We start from the raw sequence: 12100 nt of genomic DNA on the forward strand, positions 1-12100 counted from the left end.
ATACATTGTTTAATTATAGGAAATATCATAACAACTGAGATTTTATGCTTTCAAGAATCACCAATAGCACCAGCACAAGCGAATGATCCACTTCTGCACCAGCAATACTCGTGATGTTACAGTTATCATTACTTCTCAGTGCCACTAGTCCTTCGGTTTGCTTGGGAAGAAATGTACACCTGCAAAAATACACTGTTTATTTATTTATTTATTTATTACAGCATAACTTCTGACCTTTCATTGCATGTACGCTTTGCAGCACTATTCACAATGCTCCAGCACACACGTACACTAGTGGTAAGGCGTCCGCCCCGTGATCGGGAGGTCGTGGGTTAAGACTTTAGTGGCTGCTCCGTCTGGCGTCTGGCATTATGGGGTTAGTGCTAGGACTGGTTGTTCCGGTGTCAGAATAATGTGACTGGGTGAGACATGAAGCCTGTGCTGCGACTTCTGTCTTGTGTGTGGCGCACGTCCCTGGTCAAAGCAGCACCGCCCTGATATGGCCCTTCGTGGTCGGCTGGGCGTTAAGCAAACAAACAAACAAACAAACAAACACGTACACGTGTTGCAGAGGGCCAGCATATCATGTCGATCTGTTCATAACCGTATAACCAGAGACTGCCTACGTGACTGCGATAATATTGCACAATTCCACGCATAAAACGTGCTGACCTAAATCACAGAAGCAGGCAGGCACAGTCGCTGGGCCTTCCTGCTTTCAATGTTGTGTACTGCTCTTGTTCAGCCAGTCCTCCGTTTCTAGACGCTAGATTTGGCGAGTGTGGCGAGGAAGTAGCGTCGTTTGTTAGGCAATTCTCGCCGCGAGGAAATTTAATTTAGCGAGCTGAACTGAACTGCATTGACCTTTTTTTTTACAAGGACACATTAAAACACACACACACACACACACACACACACACACACACACACACACACACACACACACACACACACACACACACACACACACACAATGTAAAATAGGAGAACAGATCGAGCGCTGTAAATAAATGAAGAGGTATACTCTCCCATGTAGATTGCGGACACCTCGCTTGAACAAAACACCTTTTGTTGTTACTTTTATCATTATTTCTTCTAAAATGTGCCGGTCAAGACACCCCGCGTGCAATGTTCCAACACTCATGGCTGGTCCAATTGGTATTCGCCTTTCAACACAGGCACCACTGTATATACAGTAATGCTGCCGTATCAAATACTTTGCAACACATATAGCCCGTCTCTGTTTCTGACGAAAAGTGTGCCTTTACTTAGGTGGCCTTATAAAGGTCCTTGTCTACATTTTTATACCGAAATCGCCATTTGACCATAAAAATGCAGCTCGTCTATTATCTACAAATATCAACAATACACCCCCTTTCGATCAGGAAAGACGAAGCCAGTGTAGCCGTTTGAAAATTCATTGTAGTATTCCAGCGTAGTACTCATAGTAGGATATCCTTATTTGGAAAATGCCAAGCGCAAAACTCCTCTCAAATCCCGTGCATTTCGTGCGTTTAAAAAAAAGCGTGGACAGCGCTCCAGTGTCAAACTGTTGCTGCACTTGTTTGGGCGTGGCTATAAGCACAGTGACATGAATTTGATTGGTCAGTATTTTTAGGCAAAGCACATGTTCTCAGCAAACAGAAAACAAAATATTGGAAGCGTGAGTCACGCTACCCAAAAATAAAATCTTTGATTACATATATTTTTTTTCTATAACTTTTTTCCCCATGGTTCATTCATCATTTGACATAATCTTGTATCGAAATCTAACCATAAGATTATTGAAAAAAAGCAAAAATGTAGACGACCACCTTTATATTTGGACATTGCACAGTACTAGATGTTGTCATCATTTTCACGAGTTTTTATTCTTCACATATTCGGTAACCACAACAACAACAACAACAACAACAACAACAACAACAACAACAACAACAACAACAACAACAACAACAACAAACAATGTTCATATGTGATAAATCGAAGCAGCAAATGGGTTTGAGCTTTATGCCAATCCCATTTTTTATTTGATATGTGAAACCATCGCGTTCTTTGGATTCGTGTTTCCGAGGACATCGATTGTAGACATTCTTTCCCGAAGACCAAATCAATAATGTACTGCGATGACTCATGGTCAATTTGCAACTCGAAAGTTTGCCGATTTAAAAGTAAAATTGAAACACAAAAATAATATCGTTGTATTCCTCACTACTTCCTGTATTTACAAATATATAGTTTTGTAATGTTTTATTGAAGATGTGCTTAAAATAAAGAAAACTGTTAAAGAAAAACCGGTGTCTTGTGCCTTTGCCTGTTCCAAGCTGTTGTGCAACAATTAGGGTCTGTCAGTGTTCGTTTGCTTCGGTGAATGATTTAGGTCAGTCCGTCACTTGGTTTGATATGCACGAGAAAAACGTAGGGTGACTGTCCTAATTTTTTATTTTTTATATTTGTTATCCCCCCCCCCCCCCCCCCCCCCCCCCCCCCCCCCCCGTCTGGCAGACACTCGGTTTTGATATGGTGTAAGAAGCTCAGTTTTCGCCAGAGACCAGCTTTCGCATTTGACCTCCGGCGTTGATCTCGTATAAACTCCACACTGAATATCATCCACGGAATATTCTATATCTCTGTGACATCACCCCTCCCTTCCCAATACTGATGACTTTGCAATCATAGGGTCAAATTCGTTCAACAAAAAACCCAAAACAGTATTTTAATTAGAAATTTGCCTCATCGCAATATCCTTCAATTTTCATACAAGGGACGTATAACTACTCGGTGCACGTTTTTGAAGGAAAACATTTTAAAACGCAAAAATTACGTCAAATAGCGCTATCAAAAAGGGGCAAAAAAATGGCACACGCAATTGCACTCAAAACTGTATACATCAATTTTCATAAAATTCCGTTCGATCATAGTTCTTGAGAAATGTATACTTATTACAGACAACCACAGTCATACATCGGAAGACTAAGTATTGACTGAATGTGAACAGCAGCAAATCACTGGCATGGCCAACTCAAATATTCTGTTTTCAACTCCCCTCCTCCGGCTCTGCCTGCCCGATCGAAGGCGGGTGGCTACATTTGTCATTTAGCCACTCACAACAACGTTATTTGGCTAATACGTTGTTAATGCTTGGTGCTCGACACTCAAAACACTTGCAATAGATGATGACAACTTAAATGAACAATACGACCTCAACTTTTGCAAAAAGCCGGATACAACGTCATCAAAAACATTATTTTGAAAAAATGGAAAGAGAATAAAGCGTCTGGGGATATTATCTGCAAGAACTTGCATGCAGAGTTTCATGAAAATCTGTCGGGTGGTATTCTCTTAAATGTTGTACCTTCAAGCACGCACGTACACACACACACACACACACATAGACACTGATACACACACACACACACCTGGCACACACACACGCACGCACGCACGCACAGACTGGCACACACACACACACACACACGCACACACACAGGCACAAACACACACACCATCACCCTCGTCTCGATTCCAAGTCTATCTGAAAGCATTTATAGTCCAGGCATCTTAGCCACTTTAGTGAAGGGAACGTTGAAGTGACAATGACTAGGTTTAAAATGTCCCTTATCAGAAAGTTCAACCTCAGTCCTTTGATGTTTATTAAACACATTTTCATATAAAGTTGGCGCTTCATACGGAAAAATGGCTTTGAAATTGACCCAAATCCTTCTTTGGGCTCTGTAAATGTCGTTTGGGGGTATGGTTGTAAAATGGTATCTACTGGTCACCCCAATGTATAAACTGAAAACTCTTTCTGCACCAGAACACGCAGAAAGGATTGTATCTGCCTGATGTCTGATGCTTTTTAAAATCCCCAACCACTAACACCTTCAAAACGGACTTTAACTGACACTGTTGTTTTTCCCTATATAATCCTTACTATTTTTCCGAGACGTCGTCGTGTTGTGTATTTAGCTTGCCACAACCTCATACATGGTCCTAAAAGTTAAAGTTGAAGAAAATACTAAAGATAAATGAAAAAGCTGACGCAGTGTCATTCGCACCGTGAATCCCCCCATGGGAACATACTAAAGTCTGGTTCCAAATAGGCTCAATTTCCTTCTATTTCTTTGTATTTCTGCCTCGTAGGGGTAGGGGTGTTCAAACCAAAGGCACCTTTAAACCAAAATTCAAATCACACATCTTACAATACTAAGACACTCAGCAGTAAAAGGGTGTCTGCTGGTAAAAAAATTCCAAACAATCCTAAAAGTACTTCACTACTAAAAGTGCTTTTAAAAAGAGCCGTTATTTTTCCCTCTATATTCAGTATTGTGTTTTCTGCGAACATGTAGTCTATTTAGATGGTTGTCGTGTGCACTTGAGTTGCTAAAGCGTTTTCAGTTGGGCATATGTCGAAAAGCAAAGAATTAGCCCTTTGAAAACCATCAGAACTGTCACACAAAAATAACATTTACCTATCTCACCAACTGACCAAACATAGGGCTTTTCCTTATGTATTATGTATTGTCGTGTTTTTTGTAGCATACTTGTGAAAACAGCCACCACTGTTGTAAATGATACTTTAAAGAGCATTATTTCATTTTTACAGTTGAAGGACAACCTGGACTGCCGTATATTACAGCTGTTTTACAATCAGCCAAAATTTTCTTAACAAACGTATGTTAAGAACAACTCCCACAGTGAAATTGAAGGAAAACAAAGTGAAAATCCGCCTGCCATAGAGGAGCTAAAGAATCAACAATAAACGACTGCATGGATAGCTTGATGCACGAATGCATTGCGGACATGTTTGTCTCCAACCAAGAGAAAGTTCCAAAAAATCCCTTTTGTGCTTCTTATTATACAGTGACGTCAAAGACAGCCTTTTCTGCTGTTCATACATTCAGGGGTTATGGTTACACTAAACGACGTAGTTGTAGCCATACTGCCATCCAGATTTATTTTTTCCTTGCGAGCAGTCACAGGGTGTTTGTGCTGTCTGCCAACCGTTAGATGACCCCGCCCAAGTCTGTTAAGGGACCGTTTGACCGTTATAGAACGCGTCTTTTTGATTTTTTGGCACAGTTGGAAACGGTTGATTTTTATCCCTTCCATTGTTTCCAAACATTATATAGGAATGTTTTGTGAACAACGGATAATAGCCGCTACTCGCATGTGTAGCAAAAGTGAGCGTACATACTCACCCTGGTCGTCCAGCCGTTGTCCGTTGCCCGTCTTTATCTGTCTGTACTGAACATTACCTTTGGATATTTCTCCAACGCTATGAAGTGAAGAAACACCAAATGTTGCAAAATGTTGTATGACCCCAAGAGCTCAAAAAAGATACTTGAGAACCTTGACCTTACCATAAGGTCAAGGTCACAGGGAGAATTAATGTGGTCTAAAAACTGCAAAATTTCACATTGTGCCAGTTTTCTGGAAAACAAATTAAAAACAGCGGGCTTAGTTTTGTATGGTATACAAGAAAAAGAAAGCCTTATCTTCTGATACCATTTTGGTTGACCTCGCTTCAATGTCAAGGTCAGAGGAGCCCTTCAAAGTTGAATTGTAGACATATTTTGATGTGAGCTTGCCCCTTTAACTTTACTATGGACGATATCTCTTACAAACTTAAACACTGAGTGGGGCGTTTGTTAGAATTTCATAGTGAGCCACATCTGGTCACATATCGTTAGGGTCAAGGTCACATTGACCCCTATGAAAAATGTGACCAAGCCGGGTAAAGAAATCCATGTGTCTTGGTAAAAAATCTTAACAAAGCAAAGCCCATGCGACTCTCATGCTTGACCTTTGTCTTAAAGTGACCTTGACCTTCAGGTGACCTTGAAGGTGAAGGTCTAACAACTGAAGCTGGCAAGGACATTGTACACTATTAGAACTGTTTTACAGATTTTTCCTACCAAATTACACATGACCTTTGGCCAAGGTCAAGATCATCAAAGGTCACACATCACAAGGCTATCAATTCAAGACATAGAAAGCATAAACATACTTATTGGCACTTTCTACAAAGAGACATTGTCACTTTTAGTGATTCAATTGCCCGTTTCAGTCACATTTCATAAGGGGCAAAGTGACCTTGACCTTGATGATATGTGACTAAATGTGGCTCAATATCAGTATATAACATGTGCCCCACACAATTATGAAGTTTGAAAGATTTTTTTCATAGTTCAGGGTCAAGGTCACTTCAAAACATGTATACAATTCAACTTTGAAGGACTCCTGTGACCTTGACATTGAAGCGAGGTCAACCAAAATGGTATCAGAAGATAAGGCTTTCTTTTTCTTGTATACCATACAAAACTAAGCCCGCTGTTTTTAATTTGTTTTCCAGAAAACTGGCACAATGTGAAATTTTGCAGTTTTTAGACCACATTCATTCTCCCTGTGACCTTGACCTTAAGGTAAGGTCAAGGTTCTCAAGTATCTTTTTTGAGCTCTTGGGGTCATACAACATTTTGCAACATTTGGTGTTTCTTCACTTCATAGCGTTGGAGAAATATCCAAAGGTAATGTTCAGTACAGACAGATAAAGACGGGCAACGGACAACGGCTGGACGACCAGGGTGAGTATGTACGCTCACTTTTGCTACACATGCGAGTAGCGGCTATTATCCGTTGTTCACAAAACATTCCTATATAATGTTTGGAAACAATGGTAGGGATAAAAATCAACCGTTTCCAACTGTGCCAAAAAATCAAAAAGACGCGTTCTATAACGGTCAAACGGTCCCTAAACAGACTTGGGCGGGGTCATCTAACGGTTGGCAGACAGCACAAACACCCTGTGACTGCTCGCAAGGAAAAAATAAATCTGGATGGCAGTATGGCTACAACTACGTCGTTTAGTGTAACCATAACCCCTGAATGTATGAACAGCAGAAAAGGCTGTCTTTGACGTCACTGTATAATAAGAAGCACAAAAGGGATTTTTTGGAACTTTCTCTTGGTTGGAGACAAACATGTCCGCAATGCATTCGTGCATCAAGCTATCCATGCAGTCGTTTATTGTTGATTCTTTAGCTCCTCTATGGCAGGCGGATTTTCACTTTGTTTTCCTTCAATTTCACTGTGGGAGTTGTTCTTAACATACGTTTGTTAAGAAAATTTTGGCTGATTGTAAAACAGCTGTAATATACGGCAGTCCAGGTTGTCCTTCAACTGTAAAAATGAAATAATGCTCTTTAAAGTATCATTTACAACAGTGGTGGCTGTTTTCACAAGTATGCTACAAAAAACACGACAATACATAATACATAAGGAAAAGCCCTATGTTTGGTCAGTTGGTGAGATAGGTAAATGTTATTTTTGTGTGACAGTTCTGATGGTTTTCAAAGGGCTAATTCTTTGCTTTTCGACATATGCCCAACTGAAAACGCTTTAGCAACTCAAGTGCACACGACAACCATCTAGATAGACTACATGTTCGCAGAAAACACAATACTGAATATAGAGGGAAAAATAACGGCTCTTTTTAAAAGCACTTTTAGTAGTGAAGTACTTTTAGGATTGTTTGGAATTTTTTACCAGCAGACACCCTTTTACTGCTGAGTGTCTTAGTATTGTAAGATGTGTGATTTGAATTTTGGTTTAAAGGTGCCTTTGGTTTGAACACCCCTACCCCTACGAGGCAGAAATACAAAGAAATAGAAGGAAATTGAGCCTATTTGGAACCAGACTTTAGTATGTTCCCATGGGGGGATTCACGGTGCGAATGACACTGCGTCAGCTTTTTCATTTATCTTTAGTATTTTCTTCAACTTTAACTTTTAGGACCATGTATGAGGTTGTGGCAAGCTAAATACACAACACGACGACGTCTCGGAAAAATAGTAAGGATTATATAGGGAAAAACAACAGTGTCAGTTAAAGTCCGTTTTGAAGGTGTTAGTGGTTGGGGATTTTGAAAAGCATCAGACATCAGGCAGATACAATCCTTTCTGCGTGTTCTGGTGCAGAAAGAGTTTTCAGTTTATACATTGGGGTGACCAGTAGATACCATTTTACAACCATACCCCCAAACGACATTTACAGAGCCCAAAGAAGGATTTGGGTCAATTTCAAAGCCATTTTTCCGTATGAAGCGCCAACTTTATATGAAAATGTGTTTAATAAACATCAAAGGACTGAGGTTGAACTTTCTGATAAGGGACATTTTAAACCTAGTCATTGTCACTTCAACGTTGTTCTCTAATATGCCTGGACTATTAGTCAAAAGGCTGACTTGACTCAATGTAAACACACAAAAAACTAAAAACTAAAATGTAGTTAATGCTCAGCACTGTTGGCATCGTGCTGACAACCTTTTATTTGTTTAAAGACCCAACAAATCAAGTATCAGCACTGCATGCCAAATGATGCGGACACGGCAGCCGCATGCACACCGCTCTCGGCCGGTCAGTGCACCTGGGAGCACGCAGCGGCCTTGGATCGCGCCAGCTCCTGCATGGTGGGATTTAACCAGAGGCTGAGGTGTTGGAGCTATCCTCAAGCGGTGCAGTGTTCTGTTTTGCCGGTTATGTTTTTTACATTTAGTCAAGTTTTGACTAAATGTTTTAACATAGAGGGGGGAATCGAGACGAGGGTCGTGGTGTATGTGTGTCTGTCTGTCTGTGTGTGTGTGTAGAGCGATTCAGACTAAACTACTGGGCCGATCTTTATGAAATTTGACATGAGAGTTCCTGGGTATGATATCCCCGGACGTTTTTTTTCATTTTTTCGATAAATACCTTTGATGACGTCATATCCGGCTTTTTGTAAAAGTTGAGGCGGCACTGTCACACCCTCATTTTTCAATTAAATTGATTGAAATTTTGGCAAAGCAATCTTCGACAAAGGCCGGGGTTTGGTATTGCATTTCAGCTTGGTGGCTTAAAAACTAATGAGTGAGTTTGGTAATTAAAAATCGGAAACTTGTAATTAAAATTATTTCTTTTATTAAACGATCCAAAAACAATTTCATCTTATTCTTCGTCATTTTCTGATTCCAAAAACATATACATATGTTATATTTGGATTAAAAACAAGCTCTGAAAATTAAAAATATAAAAATTATGATCAAAATTAAATTTCCGAAATCGTTTTAAAAACTATTTCATCTTATTCCTTGTCGGTTCCTGATTCCAAAAACATATAGATATGATATGTTTGGATTAAAAACACGCTCAGAAAGTTAAAACGAAGAGAGGTACAGTAAAGCGTGCTATGAAGCACAGCGCAATCACTACCGCGCCAAACAGGCTCGTCACTTTCACTGCCTTTTGCACTAGCGGCGGACTACGTTCAGTTTCATTGTGAGTTCCACAGCTTGACTAAATGTAGTAATTTCGCCTTACGCGACTTGTTTAACATTCTGATGCAAATTTGCTAGGCCTGTAAACACGCTTGTAATTTTTGGGATGATTGTTGTGCTACAGCTAGACATAACCACTGATCTGAAAATAATGGATAGCGCAGCGCACAGCCAGTGAAACAGCGTAACCAGAGTGCCGCCATCTTACTGCACCGTACCACACTGACAAATAGATCAAAGGGAAATAATCGTAGTTTCGAGAGTCGACAGCAAGTCTTCTTTTCGCTGTATCGAACGGTGTCCCAAGATGGCGGATCCCGGGTGGCGTCAATGTTTTGATAGCCAATAAGAAGGGACGCGCTATCCATATATATATATTTAGATCAGTGGACATAACCACGCTGGGGAAAGGTCACTCTCGCGGAAAATCGGAAGTCCCCAAAACAGGGAGACAAAATAACACGCTTTCACCTTGTGCAGTTAGGCAGTTCGAACATGTCTTTTGCGTTGTTTTTGGTGTAAAAAATGGACCTACGATTAAAGAGCAGAAATCGGCCTCGAGGAGCACCGCAATTTTGAAGAATTCGTAGCCTTTTCTTATTGAGTATTTTTTCTGCAAAACTGAAATATCAGTTCAGGATCATGAAGCCTTGAAGAGTGAGTGCGCCCTGCTGAAAATACGATTTGTTGGTTTGTTTGTTTGTTTGTTTGCTTAACGCCCAGCCGACCACGAAGGGCCATATCAGGGCGGTGCTGCTTTGACATATAACGTGCGCCACACACAAGACAGAAGTCGCAGCACAGGCTTCATGTCTCACCCAGTCACATTATTCTGACACCGGACCAACCAGTCCTAGCACTAACCCCATAATGCCAGACGCCAGGCGGAGCAGCCACTAGATTGCCAATGTTAAAGTCTTAGGTATGACCCGGCCGGGGTTCGAACCCACGACCTCCCGATCACGGGGCGGACGCCTTACCACTAGGCCAACCGTGCCGGTCGATTTTTTGGTGGTTCGTTCGTTTCTCTCACCGCCCTGATCACTTCATTTGCACCAGAGTGTGCGAAAGACTCTAAAAACGCAGATGAAACACACCAACCTTGCAACTTCGGAGCCATTTTGAGCGATGTCAGTCACTGACTAACTATTTTTCGATCAAATGCTTACGTAGGGGAAGGGCTCCTAATATGGACCACTTTTTGTTTCATGCTGATAACTAGCTTGTTTTCTTGCGAAGAAGTTTCATTTTGTGTTTGGTAGTCCTTCTCTCTTAGGTTAATCGTTAGGCCTAATTAGAGTGAAATAGCTTTGATAGACATTCAGCAAAAATTAAATACAGAAAAAATCACAAATGGTCCATATTAGACGTGTGTGTGTGTGTGTGTAGAGCGATTCAGACTAAACTGCTGGACCGATCTTTATGAAATTTGACATGAGAGTTCCTGGGAATGATATCCCCGGAATTTGTTTTCTTTTTTTCGATAAATACCTTTGATGACGTCATATCCGGCTTTTTTTAAAAGTTGAGGCAGCACTGTCACACCCTCATTTTTCAATCAAATTGATTGAAATTTTGGCCCAGCAATCTTCGACGAAGGCCGGACTTCGGTATTGCATTTCAGCTTGGTGGCTTAAAAATTAATTAATGACTTTGGTCATTAAAAATCTGAAAATTGTAAAAAAAATAAAAAATTTTTTTAAACGATCCAAATTTACGTTTATCTTATTCTTCATCATTTTCTGATTCCAAAAACATATAAATATGTTATATTCGGATTAAAAACAAGCTCTGAAAATTAAAAATATAAAAATTATTATTAAAATAAAATTTCCGAAATCGATTTAAAAACAATTTCATCTTATTTCTTGTGGGTTCCTGATTCCAAAAACATATAGATGTGATATGTGTGCTCAGAAAGTTAAAAAGAATAGAGATAAAGAAAAGCGTGCTATCCTTCTCAGCGCAACTACTACCCCGCTCTTCTTGTCAATTTCACTGCCTGTGCATCGAGCGGTGGACTGACGATGCTACGAGTATACGCTCTTGCTGTAAAAATGCAGTGAGTTCAGTTTCATTCTGTTAGTTCGACAGCTTGACTAAATGTTGTAATTTCGCCTTACGCGACTTGTTTTTGTTTTTTTTGGAGGGAGGGGTCGATATACCCTCTAAGGTAGAAGTTTCACTTAAATTGTACGCCCTCGACCTCGCGTACTATTAGGTATCTTTTGACGTACTTATTATGTTCTTATCCACATTACAAAATGTTTGTAGATTGCGAGATAATTTTGAAAAATCATGTCTCAGGACAATAATTATGTCTTGGTGTAAAAATGCAGTGCGTTCAGATTCATTCCGTGAGTTCGACAGATTGACTAAAATTAATGTTGTAATTTCGCCTTACGCGACTTGTCTCTCATTACTTCGATATAGGGCTAGGGCCCCCCCATAACTTCAATATACGGCTACCCCCACCCCTCCCCCCCCCCCCACCCCCATTATTTTTGCCTCCTGTAGCGTATAAGGCCTAACGGTCTGAAACACCGGCACATATTGACACTTCGTCTCTGGGGTGTTGTCAGAGACGGTAGAATACACAGTCTCTCTAGTGGTTGGGTTTGAAGCACTGTCGACTGAGTTATATCTATAGATATCTAAATATAACTCAGTCCTCTGGTCGCAAAGTATATTTAAGGCGTCGGAGGAAAGTGCCTATTTCAATGGAAAGCCGTTTGGCTCATAACCATTACACGTGTAAAAAATTATTAGTACACGTGTAATAAATAA

Source organism: Littorina saxatilis, linkage group LG4 (assembly GCF_037325665.1).
Source record: "Littorina saxatilis isolate snail1 linkage group LG4, US_GU_Lsax_2.0, whole genome shotgun sequence".
NCBI classification, from domain to species: Eukaryota; Metazoa; Mollusca; class Gastropoda; order Littorinimorpha; family Littorinidae; genus Littorina; species Littorina saxatilis.